The sequence below is a fragment of the Eumetopias jubatus genome, unplaced genomic scaffold (genome assembly GCF_037043125.1).
Source record: "Eumetopias jubatus isolate StellerSeaLion01/CBP00866 unplaced genomic scaffold, mEumJub1_p1.0 scaffold_5, whole genome shotgun sequence".
In the NCBI taxonomy this organism is placed as follows: Eukaryota; Metazoa; Chordata; class Mammalia; order Carnivora; family Otariidae; genus Eumetopias; species Eumetopias jubatus.
Genome location: NW_028274811.1, coordinates 28,975,751 through 28,987,915, shown reverse-complemented (window position 1 = coordinate 28,987,915; position 12,165 = coordinate 28,975,751). Strand labels below are relative to the sequence as shown.

At 45.4% G+C, this 12,165-nt stretch overlaps 1 long non-coding RNA gene across 1 annotated transcript in view; it reads right to left on the bottom strand.

The window, feature by feature from the left end:
* Positions 1-12,165, bottom strand: part of LOC114209594 (uncharacterized) — a 69,919-nt gene that overhangs the window by 49,782 nt on the left and 7,972 nt on the right. The window lies entirely within an intron of this gene.

The window sequence follows — 12,165 nt, the reverse complement described above, 5'->3', positions numbered from 1 at the left end:
AAACGTTCTCATCATCCCCAAATGAAGCTCTGTTCACATTAAACAATAATTCCCAATGTCCCCTGCCCCCAGCCCCTGGCAACCAACCATTCTACTTTCTGTCTCTCTGAATTTGCCTTTCCCGGGTACCGCATATAAATGAAATCCTAAGTGTATGTCCTTTTTGACTGGCTTATTTCATTTAACATAATGTCTTCAAGGTTCATCCCTATTGTAGTATGTGTGAGAACTTCCTTCCTTTTTTAAGGCTGGATAATATTTCATCGTCTGTACAGACCACATTTTGTTTATCCATTCATCCATCAACGGACACTTAGGTTGCTTCCACTGTAGGCAACTATGAATAATGCTGCTATGCACGGGGGTACAAATATCTGCTTGAGTCCCTGCCTTCAATTTTTTTGGAAGTGGAAATCTGGATCATATGGTAATTCTGTGCTTAATTTTGTTTTATTTTTATTTTGTTTGTTTGTTTTGTCCTTTTTACTCCAAGTCTGGAAGCTTCAGTTCCCAGGAAGATGCAGTTTAAAGACCATATTGATGATGATTTCTAACAGCTTCAGGCAACTGATGCTTGGATTCATGCTGAATTCAGGCTGCAGGTGCTTTCATTTGTCCTGAGTTAGAATTGTGTGCGATACAAGCCTGGGGGTGAGCTGGCTGTTGGAGCTGGTCTGGGGCTCCCGTTGCATTTGGCTTGGGTCTCCATCAAGGCCTGCTCCCCCAGGCCCCCCATCAAGGTCTCCTACCCCTCTCTTGCCAGGTCAGCCTGAAGGTGTGATAGTGATCCTGCTGTTGGGAGGTTTTTGCTGTGCTTATAATTATTCTCATGTGTGTGCAGACAAAGTAGTGGATGCTGGCACTTAATTTTTACAAGCTTCACTAACCAAGGGCGCTAAGATTCAGGGATTTCCTAGTCAGCCATCACCTGATGCTATCTGGTTAATCGAGGAAGCCGGAACTGAAAGGCATTATCTGTGCTGATGTGACTATCTTCCTGAGAGCTCCCAATATTTCTCCCATGGGCATACATGTGTTCCCCTTTCCCAAATCCCTGTAGTGGGCATAGGAATGGTTTGAAAAAGTGGGTGACCACTCATCCCTTTTGCATTGTCCAGAAATCCCAGTGTTTCACTGTCCAGACTCTCTCTCCTGTCTTAGAAATGGGCAAAATCACCCATCTATGCATCTCTTCCTAACAGAGGTCTGACTACGTATTTACAAGCCCCTGTCTGAGGGTCCACCATCTAATCAGCCTGCACCCATGGGCAGACTGTGGTTCTCCCCTTTGGGACACTTATTGGTCTTGGCACACCCTCAACTACTGGGATCCCCTAAGAACAAAGTAGGCTGCTTGCATAATTACAAAGAGTCCATATAGTCAAAACAAAAGAAAAAGGAGAACAAAGCTGGAGGCATCAATGTTCTGATGTCAAACTACATTACAAATCTATAGTGATCAAAACAGTATGGTACTGGCATAAAAACAAACACATAGATGAATAGAACCAAAAATAAAGCCCAGAAATCAACCCATGCATATGTGGTCAATTAATTTTCGACAAAGGAACCAAGAATATACAATGGGGAAAGGTTAGTCTCTTCAATAAGCGGTATTGGGAAAACCGGACAGCCACATACAAAAGAATTAAACTTGACTGCTGTCCTACACCATATACAAAACCTCAAAATGGATGAAACATTTTGGTCTTGAATAAATGACCTTGAACATGAGACCTGAAACCATAAAACTCCTAGAAGAAAATGTAGGGAGCAAGCTCCTTGATATCAGTCCTATGATTTTTTTTGGATTTGACACCAAGACAAAGACAAAGACAAAGACAACAAAAGCAAAAATAAAACAAGTGGGACTATATCCAACTAAAAAGCTTCTGCACAGCAAAGAGAAGTCATCAGCAAATGAAAAGGCAACCTGTGGAATGAGAGAAAATATTTGCAAACCACCAATCTGATAAGGGGTTAATATCCAAAACATACAAGGTACTCATATGACTCAATAGCAAAAAGCCAACAGGCAAAGGACCCAAATAGATATTTTTCCAAAGAAGACATACACATGGCCAACAGGTACATGAGAAGATTGTCAATGTCGCTAATCAGGGAAATGCAAATCAAAACCACAATGAGATGTCACTTCGTATCTGTTAGGATGTGTAGTATCAAAAAGACAAGTGATAAAATGCTGGAAAGAATGTGGAGAAAGAGGAACCCTTGTGCACTGTTGATAGGGATGTCCATTGGTGCAGCCACTGTGAAAAATAGTGTGGAGGTTCCTCAAGAAACTAAAAATAGAACGACCCTATGATCCCGCAATCCCACTTCCACGTATATAGGCAAAGGAGAATAAGTCACTTTCTCGAAGAGATATCTATACCCCCATGTTCACTGTAACATTATTTGCAATAGCCAAGGTAAGAAAATAAGTGTCCTTCAACAAATGAATGAATAAAGAAAATGTGATACACACACACACACACAGGAATATTATTCAGCCTCAAAAAAGAAGGGAATCTTGCCATTTATGACAACATGGATGAACCCAGAGGGCATTATGCCAAGTGAAATAAGCTGGTTGGAGAAAGACAAATACTGCATGGTATCACTTACCTGTGAAATCTAAAAAAAAAAAAAGAAAAGAAAAGAAAAAAGAAAGTTGAACTCACAGAAACAGAGTAGAATGGTGCCCGCCAAGGGCTGAGGGGTGGGAGAAATAAAAGAAGCTGTTAACAGGGTGTAAGTCTTCAGTCATAAGGTGAATAATGTCTAGGGACCTAAATATACCATTTTACACTAGAGTTGATAAAACCATATTATGTAATTGAAATTTACCAAGAGAGTAGAACTTAATCGTTCTTACCAAAAAGAATACAAAGGGGGAAAAAAAGTAAATATGTGAAGGGACGACTGTATTAATAAATTTGGTGGTGGGAAGTCTTTCACAATGTATATGTATATCTAATCATCACTTTGTACACTTCAAATATGTTATAATTTGATTTGTCAATTATACCTCAATAAAGCTGAAACTTTAAATAAATGAATGAAATCATAATCTCATTTCATGTTAACAGGCATATCTGTTATGCCATTTTAATGAGAAAGAGCTTTTGTTTCTGAAACAATAGTGAGAAGGGTCACATGCTTTATGAGTGTGCAAATCTCTTTAATATCTGGCCTAATAGAAGAAACTAGCTTCACATATCTGCTTCTGCATTCAAGTTGGTCTGATATGTTTTTGAACTATGTGAAAATGCAATCTCACATAAATATATAGCTTGAAAACAAAGACTTTGTGGACTCCATGTGAGGCTCTCAGGGACACTCACCCCACCCCCCCCAGGGTTCTTTGAATATACTTTGGGAACCACTGGGCTAGAGATGCCCTTTACCATAACTACTCCAGTGTGTGTTTCCTAAGAAAAGAACATTTAAAAACATAATCCCATGGCTCAGTTGGTTGAGTGCCTGCCTTTGGCTCAGTCATGATCCCAGGGTCCGGGGATCAGGCCCCACGTTGGGCTCCCTGCTCAGCAGGGAGCCTGCTTCTCCCTCTCACTCCCCCTGCTCGTGCTCAATCTCTCTCTCTCTGTCAAATAAATGGATAAAATCTTTAAAAAAAAATTCTTCTGGCAGATTCTTCTCATTAAAAAAAAAATCTCAGGGTAATTATCAAAACTGGGAAATTTAATATTGACATATGCTAATACCTAACGTCCAATCTGTATTCAGATTCCTCAAACTGTCCCAATAATGTCCTATTATTCCTGCCCCCGATCTAGAATCTTTTGGTTGTCATGTCTCCTTAATCTCTCTTAATCCAGGTGGGGTTTTCAGCCTTTATTTTTCATGACCTTGATATTTTGGAGGAGTATAGGCCAATTATTTTGTATAATGTCCCTCATTTAGACGTTTCTGATGTTTCCTCACCATCAGATTCAGGTTTTACATTTTGACAGGAATACCACAGAAGTGATGTGTGAGACTTCTCAATGCATCAGGTAAGGAGGCACTGGATACTGAGTTGTCCCAACGGTGGTGATGTTAACTTTAAGCGTTTGGTTAAGGTGATATCTTCCAGGACTCTCCACTGTATAGTTACTATTTTTATAATTAGTAAGTAATTTGTGGGAAGATTCCTTGAGACTCTAAATATTCTTATTTGCATCAAACTTTTGCAGGCAGTTTTAGCATCCATTATTGATTTTTGCCTGTATCAATTATTACTTAATGTTTTCTTTTTTTTTAAGGTTTTATTTATTTATTGAAGACAGAGAGCACAAGCAGGGGGAGCCATGGAGGAGGGGAGAAGCAGAATCCCCGTGGAGCAGGGAGCCCAATGTGGGGCTCGATCCCAGGACCCTGAGATCATGACCTGAGCCGAAGGCAGACGCTTAACTGACTGAGCCACCCAGGTGCCCCTACTTAATGTTTTCTAACTCCACCATTCCTTCTCTATTCATTAATTGGCATTGTACTGTAAGGAAATGTTTCTCTTTCCCCCCATTTATTCATTCACTTATTGATTCATTCATTCATGCATCCATTTATACCATTTTGGACTCATGGATTCTTATTTTATTCAATCATTATTTTACTATCATTATTTGTTTTGATGTTCAAATTGTTCCAGGTAGGACTTGTGGGGGCCTCTTCCAGCTGGTTTCTGGACATTTTGTCTCTATCGTTCTTTCTGGCATAAACAGATGTCTCATGCTCATCTTGTACCTTTCCTGACCCAGCCATCCCCCAGCGAGATTCTTTTTTCACTAAGGAATTGTATTTAGCAACCAAGATCTAGATATTAAGTGTGCCCGTTATAACTGAGGTTCAGCTTTTGCTTCTAGATGTTTTCATAGTACAAAGCTAGAAGATGTATGTATGTGTGTATATACGTATATTTGTTCATCTATGCATATATTACATATATTGATGAACCGATCCCTCCAATCGTACAGTTCTAATCCAACTCACGGAATTCTTTCGAGCCTTCCTACTATGCCATCTTTTTTATTCCCTTCTCCAACAATGAATCTGACTCTCAACATTATTGATATATTTGCTCATTTGCTTATTCCCGCAATACAGAGAAAATTGCTATACTCATAGAACCGTGAAAAACACATCCTAAGTAGATTTTAATGTTTGCACTTCTTTTTTGCCTTAAACTGAGGGTAAATAGTCAAAGTACCATGGATTTTGGTTACGTGGATTAGTTTTCTTTTTCTTCCTGCAGTATGGTCATGATATATTGGAAATACCAATTAGGTTCATTTGGTTCTACTTTTAGGATTTGCTCCATCATTGTTGATTTCATGAAGCCTGGACCCTTAACTACTAACTCTTGTTGCAACTCTTATTCAGGCATGGGCCCAGGTAGTGTGGGACTTTTGGACATAGTTGTATAGTTTTTCTTAATCCCATAATAATACATATTTTCATCCTGATTTACATTTCTGGGACACTCCCCAACTATCTTTTACAAACTTAGCTGTTGCAAATGCTCTTCCCTCCTTCCAAACTTGTCCTGTTCTGGTCTTTGTGACGCTGTTCCTCCACGCAGACACCCCCTCTCTGCTCTCTCAGGCGTCAGGCCATGTAAGGCCTGGGTGCAGCCCACTCCTCCAAGCTATCAGGATGGCAGGCTGGGCCCACAGGGGCCATCTCCAGATGCCAAGCGTCACCCAGAATGGCTCCTGTTGGAGTGGTTGATTTCTCCTCCTGCCTCAGCTTCCTTGAGGGGAGACCTGGAGTGAGTTTCAGTGTACACCGAACCAAGTCTTCTGGCTCAACGGAGCCTGAGGGGAGCAGGACCCTGGAAGAGCCCTGGGATCATGATCTGGAGCCAAGCACCTCAGTTTCTCTGTGAGGAGGGCACAGGCACAGGGCTTTGGGATGTGAGGAATGAGGGCTTACATCTGGAGCAGACCCCTTCTTCTTCTTCTTCTTTTTTTTTTTTTTAAAGATTTTATTTATTTATTTATTTTAAAGATTTTATTTATTTGACACACAGAGAGAGATAGCGAGAGAGAGAGAGAGAGGGAGAGAGCACAAGCAGGGGGAGTGGCAGGCAGAGGGAGAAGCAGGCTTCCTGCATGAGCAGGGAACCCGATGTGGGGCTTGATCCCAGGACCCTGGGATCATGACCTGAGCTGAAGGCAGCGGTTTAACCAACTGAGCCACCCAGGCGCCCCAAAGATTTTGTCTATTTATTTGAGAGAGAGAGAATGAGAGCCAGAGAGCACGAGAAGGAAGCGGGTCAGAGGGAGAAGCAGACTCTCCGCTGAGCAGGGAGCCCGACGTGGGACTCGATCCCGGGACTCCAGGATCATGACCTGAGCTGAAGGCAGTTGCTTAACCAACTGAGCCACCCAGGCGCCCTTCTTTTTTTTAAATTATGCTATGTTAGTCACCATACATTACATCATTAGTTTTTGATGTAGTGTTCCATGATTCATTATTTGCATATAACACTCAACGCTCATTACAACACGTGCCCTCCTTAATACCCCATCCCCCCCAACTACCTCCCTTCTGAAACCCTCAGATTATTTCCCAGAGTCCATAATCTCTCACGAGAACCCCTTCTTCTAGAAGGCTAGATACTTCTGCTATCACCAGCCCTGGGCAGCCCCCTCACCCCACCCAGGGACTCCCTCCCCTTGCTTCTCTCCGCTGGGCCCTACGTGGTGAATTTAATCCAGAAGAGGGAAATTTAAAATTGGATATCAAATATCATTATCTCATGGCTCAACAGAACAGCTGCATCACCAGGGTCCCGTAAAGGCTTCTTGTTTCTTAGCCGCCACCCTCAGCTCTAGGACTTTAGTCAAGGATTCAAGGATTCACACCCTTCCTTTGCCTGGGCAATGAGGCCTGCAGACCCCCAAGCTGCCAGTTGCCACCTGGGGCCCCTGAGGTTTGGTGAGTCCAGTTTGGGTGTTGGATGTCTTGGCCCTGAGAGAGATCCTGCCCGGTCAACTCGCAGCTCTCCCCCGTTCCTGCGAACACGTGCTCTCCTTGGGTCTCTAGCCCACGGGGTGGAACGTCTGACCTCCCCGTCAGGTTGTCCCCAGCCTGACATGGGTGCAGAGAGTGGCAGATGCTGCCGAGTCCCAGCGTTCCGGGCAGTCTGTTTCCACTTGGGGACAGTGAGTGCAAATTTAGCTCTTGTGACCAGGACACACCTCGCTCTGTGTGCACTTCTAATGAGGCAGCACACACACAAGCTGTTAGACTGTGGACACGCTGCAGCTTTCCAATGAGAGAGGATTTCAAGGGTGTACTTTTATAAGGGAGAAATGACATAAGCATCCCTCTTTGTTATTTAAATTTCATGAAAATCAACTATAGATGGTGTGTAATTGAGCACAAAATAGGTCCCAGAATATATTCTGAAATAACAGGAGCCCTTTTATCGGGTTATATATGAAGGGAAAAAAAAGTCAAAGAAAAGCAAAATCTCCATGCAAAATAATGAACTATTTGAAGGGAGGAAAAAAAAAAAAAAAAAGCGAGAGACTGGGAATCAAGCACGTCTGGGAGAGTATTCAAGGGGCTGGTTCTGAGAAGTCGCTCCGGAGTGAGGGTTAGAGACAGTGTGGGTTGTGGTCATTATTGGTTGCCTCGGGCACAGAGGCAGGGCTGTAAACAGAACTGCGACCAGGAGCCAGATCCAGGCAAGTGAAAGCCTGGGGGCCCCTCAAGGTGGGCCAGGTGACGCAGGTCCTGGATGAGGACAGAAGGGGCTGCAGGTGCCAAGAGGACACGTGCCCCCCCACCTACCCTCTGTGCTCTGTACCTGGTGGCCCCCAGAGGCGGCGGCCAGGCACCCGGGGCATAAACAGAGCTGGCCTGGTCATGTGGTCAGGAGTCGGCCTGACTCGGGAGGAGCTCTGCACGGATATGCTCTCTAACAAGCCCCCTCTCCATCACTGGCCCTAGTGGCCCCCAAGTACCCCATCCCCGTGGCGGCAGCACAGCTTCTCACCCTGCGTGCTCCTAGACCCGAAGACGGTCCTTCCCGGAACCTCTGGGGTCCCATCTGCCTAACGGAAAAGAGAATGTCTCCCGAAAGGCTTGTGATGAGGATAATATAGGATACAGGGCCTAGTGTAGTGCCGGCCACAGGAGAAGAGTCCAATGTAGGATACTATTTCCTCTTTCTGTCAACCCGAACCCCCTTCCACTCACTCCCTTTGCCCAGCTCTCCTGCAGCTCAATCTCTGGTCAAGGCCAGGGGCAGCTCTGAGCCCTAGGGTGGCAGCAGCTTCAGAGATGGTGCCCAGAATGCCATAAAGGAGCCAGAAAGTGCCCAGGAAACGAGCGCACTGCTGTTATTAGCGCTGATGGTGCTGCTGGCGCCACGCAGCCTCCAGAATGCCCTCCGGGGATCTCCTTCATTTCTTAAGCGCCAACTGTATGCCTGGTGATGCCTGGTCCCGAATATTCCCTCAGGCACAGCTTATGAGAACACTAACTCCAGCCTTCTCCCTAGACGGTGCGGGGCCACCTAGCCCAGGAGTTCAGTGTTCCCCTAACTCCCAAGTTCCTGCTCAGGACCCTACTGTCCTGGTCGTGGTCACACTGAATTGCAATGGCCTTATCTATCCTCATCATTGGACCATGAACACTGAACACTGGGCACACAGCATGGGCCCTGATACTCAGTAGGTGTCACATAAGTGTCTGTTAGAAGAACAGTGAAGAGGCAGCTCATCCTCTGAAGGCTGGCAACCCTGGATGACTCTGGGACCCCTCGGAGGCGGACCTCGGGATCTGGAGCCTGGAGGGCGGCATTGCTGAGCCCAGAGCAGGGAGCGGGGTCCGAGCGCCATCTACAGGCAGCTTCTCACACTGGCAGGGAAGAGCTGACTGAACCGGGAAGGCGAGCGGGGGCGGAATTAGGGCATGGTACTTTCTCTGTGCCTCTGCGTCCTCACCTGAAAAACAAGCTCCATGATCATAGGGTTACGGTGAAGATGAAATCATATCTGCAACCTAGATGCCCAGACATACACTGTTTCCAAGGGTCAGGCTTCTCTTTCATGCCCAAATAGCGCAAGAGACCTAGCCTTCGCTTTACTCAGTCATAGTATGGCCAGCTTTTATCAGGTTCCCCTCCCCAGTGTTTCTGGGAGTCTGCAGGTTGAATTTGCCCTTCCCTCAAATTCTGGCTGCTGCTGGTCCTTTGTGCCACCTCCTGACTCACGCCCCCCCCCCCCTTTCCTCTGGTGCCACCTCATAACAAACTTTCCCAGGTCCTGCTGATTCCCAGACCTCCTCACTTCAAGAGTGGCCAGGGATGCTCCCCCAATACCCCAAAACCCAATAGGACCAGACTTGCCTGAAAGAATAATGAGGACCACAGAGCATGCTGGAAAACCCCCAACCAGCTCCTAGAAATGATCAGGCTCAAAGTCCTAAAGCCAGCCTGGCCCCAGGTTCCTCTTCACCCACTCTCTCTGGGGCCCCTGGCTAGCACCTCCTCCACAAGGGAGAGCTTGGTCATGTTGTGCTCCCCCAGTTTCAGAAACACCCAGGTTTCTGAGTCCCTGACAGGAACATTGCTTCCTTTATATTTCTGTAAGCAAACCGGCCAGAGACACGGTTCCACCCTGAATGAAGACCACCTTTCACATGATTGTAAAAAACAAAACTCTCAAATATTTTTATTTTGTTGCCTGGAAGCTCCCCCTCCCAAAACAGCATCTGGCTTTTTTCTATATAAAATCAAATGTCCTGTTTGTTATTTTTTCCCCTTTTCAGAAAACAAAGTAATAGCTTGCTCTCAAATTGTCTCCTGCAGAAACTAAAAATCAAATAAGAACAGTTAACATAGTATTTAATATTTCCTAGTCTGAGATCCTGCTGTAAGCCCTTTGCCTATTTTAGCTCTTTAAATCTTCGTAAGAGTGCTGGAAGGCAATCACCATTCTGCCTCCATTTTGTAGAGGAGGAAAAGGAGGGAATATGGCTCTGCTGATACTTCCAGGCCAGTAATACTGATTTCAGACTTCTGGCTTCCAGAACAGTATGGGCGTAGAGTCTGTGGTAGTTTCTTGCAATAGCCTTGTCCCAACCCACCAGTTCACGACTGAATCCTCAGGGCCAAACCCAGCGCCAAACATACAGCAGGTGCTCGATAAGCATGTGCTCAATTACTGAATGAAAGAAGCTACACCTAAAGCAAAAGATCAGAAAAATTAATGGGATGGAAAATGAAGCAGGCAAACATTAATCAAAAGAAATACGATACAACTACATTATGAGCAGAGTAGATAGTAAAACAGAGGAACACCATTGGGGATTGTGTAGACACCCAATAGCACGATCTCAAAATAGACAAAGCAAAATTTCACTAAATTAAAAGGATCAATAGGGGAAAGAAATGAGAACATAATCATAGTAGGAGATTGTACTGTTCCTCTCAAAAATGGATGGGTCAAATGGCAGATGAATAAGATGGTGGATTTGAAAGTCACAATTAGAAGCTGGGTCTAATAAATGGATGAATGGAGATGAAAGGCTGAAGTCAGGCCAAGGTTCAGAGACGACCGGAGAGGCTGCAGGGCCGCTTGGGAGCTGGGGATGAAGCTGGGCCAGAAATCAGAACAAAGGAGGGGAAACGGAATGCGAGAGGCAAGGGGCAAGCTTTGGAGAGAGAAGTGGTGGGGGTTTGAGCATCTCAGTCAATGACTGTGTTCATAGCCTGCTCTATCGCTGATGAACTCTCTGGCTTTAGGCAAGTGAGGGAACCTCTCCAAACCTCAGTTTCCTCCGCCATAAAAAAAGGGTGACAGATGGACATAATAGAGTCATCAAGAGGGTTAAATGAGACAATGAATGTAGTAAGTGACAGCCCTTCATAGCATTTGAGACTGGGATGAAGTAGATAGGCAGGCGGAAAGGTGGGTTTGCCTGCTCTGAGGGCAAAGCAGGGAGTGGGGAGGGGGTCTTCCCCCCAGCCACCGGCCAGTTTCCCTCCAACGTTTTCCCTGAGAGACATCTGATCTGAGTCCTGATGAGCATCCCCCCATTTCCTTCCTGGACTCTTGGGGAGACGCTATATAGCTCCCCTCCACTCCCAAGGGCCAGATGCGACTTGCCCATCCAGCCCTCAGAGCACCTTTATCAGGAGTTAAGGTCACAGACTTTAAAGACATTATATGGATCATTGGTGTGACTTTGGATGAGTGACTTAACTCCTCTGTTCCTGAGTTTTCCCCATCCGTAAAATGAGGCTAATAATGACCCCTGTTCTGTTCTATAGGCCTATTGAAGAAATCAAATTAATCGATGTGTGTGGAGTGCTCACAGCAGTTTTGCCATACAGTATCACAGGCGCCTGAGAGTGGGGACAGCCTCCCCTGGGCTCCACGGGGGATCTCCATCCCCCACCCCCAGGTAAATCACCATAACCAGCTCGAATGCCGATGCAGCTGTGTGTTTGCAACACTTAAATAAGAGTCCTCACAGTCTTTCCAGTGATGAAAGAAAGTACCAGAAATGAATGAAACATTGTGTTCTTGATTTTTTTTTAAGTGTTGGCATTGGGGATGGGGGAATTCAGTTCATACCAAAACATCCTACAGGCCCTTGAACTTGTGGAGTACAGAATGAAAGGGCGCTGGGGGTTGGCAAGATGCAGTTCTGTTCCCTCACATCTCCCAGGCACCTCTCCAACTGCATGAAGACAGACAGGGTCGATGCCACTGAGAGAGAGAGGAAGTGAGGCAGGGGGACTTCTGGCCCCGACGGAGGAGGGACTCTGCTAGGGTCCCAGCGAGCTGACTGAGTGTGGGACAGCCTGCCCCACTCAGCAACCTGTCCTGCAAATATACAGGCAGGAATCCAGCAATTGTGCTTCTTGCTATTTACCGAAATGTGTTGAAAACTTAGGTCCACACAAAAACCTGCTCATGGAGGTCCCTAGCAGCTTTCTTCATAATTGCCAAAAATTGGAAGCAACCAAGATGCTCTTGAGCAGGTAAATGGATAAATAAGCTGTGGTACATTCAGACAATGGAATGTTACTCAGCACCGATAGGAACTGAGCCATCAAGCCATGAAAAAAACGTAGAGAAGCCATAAATGCATATTACTAAGTGAAAGAAGCCGACCGGAAAAGCAATGTATTGTGTGATT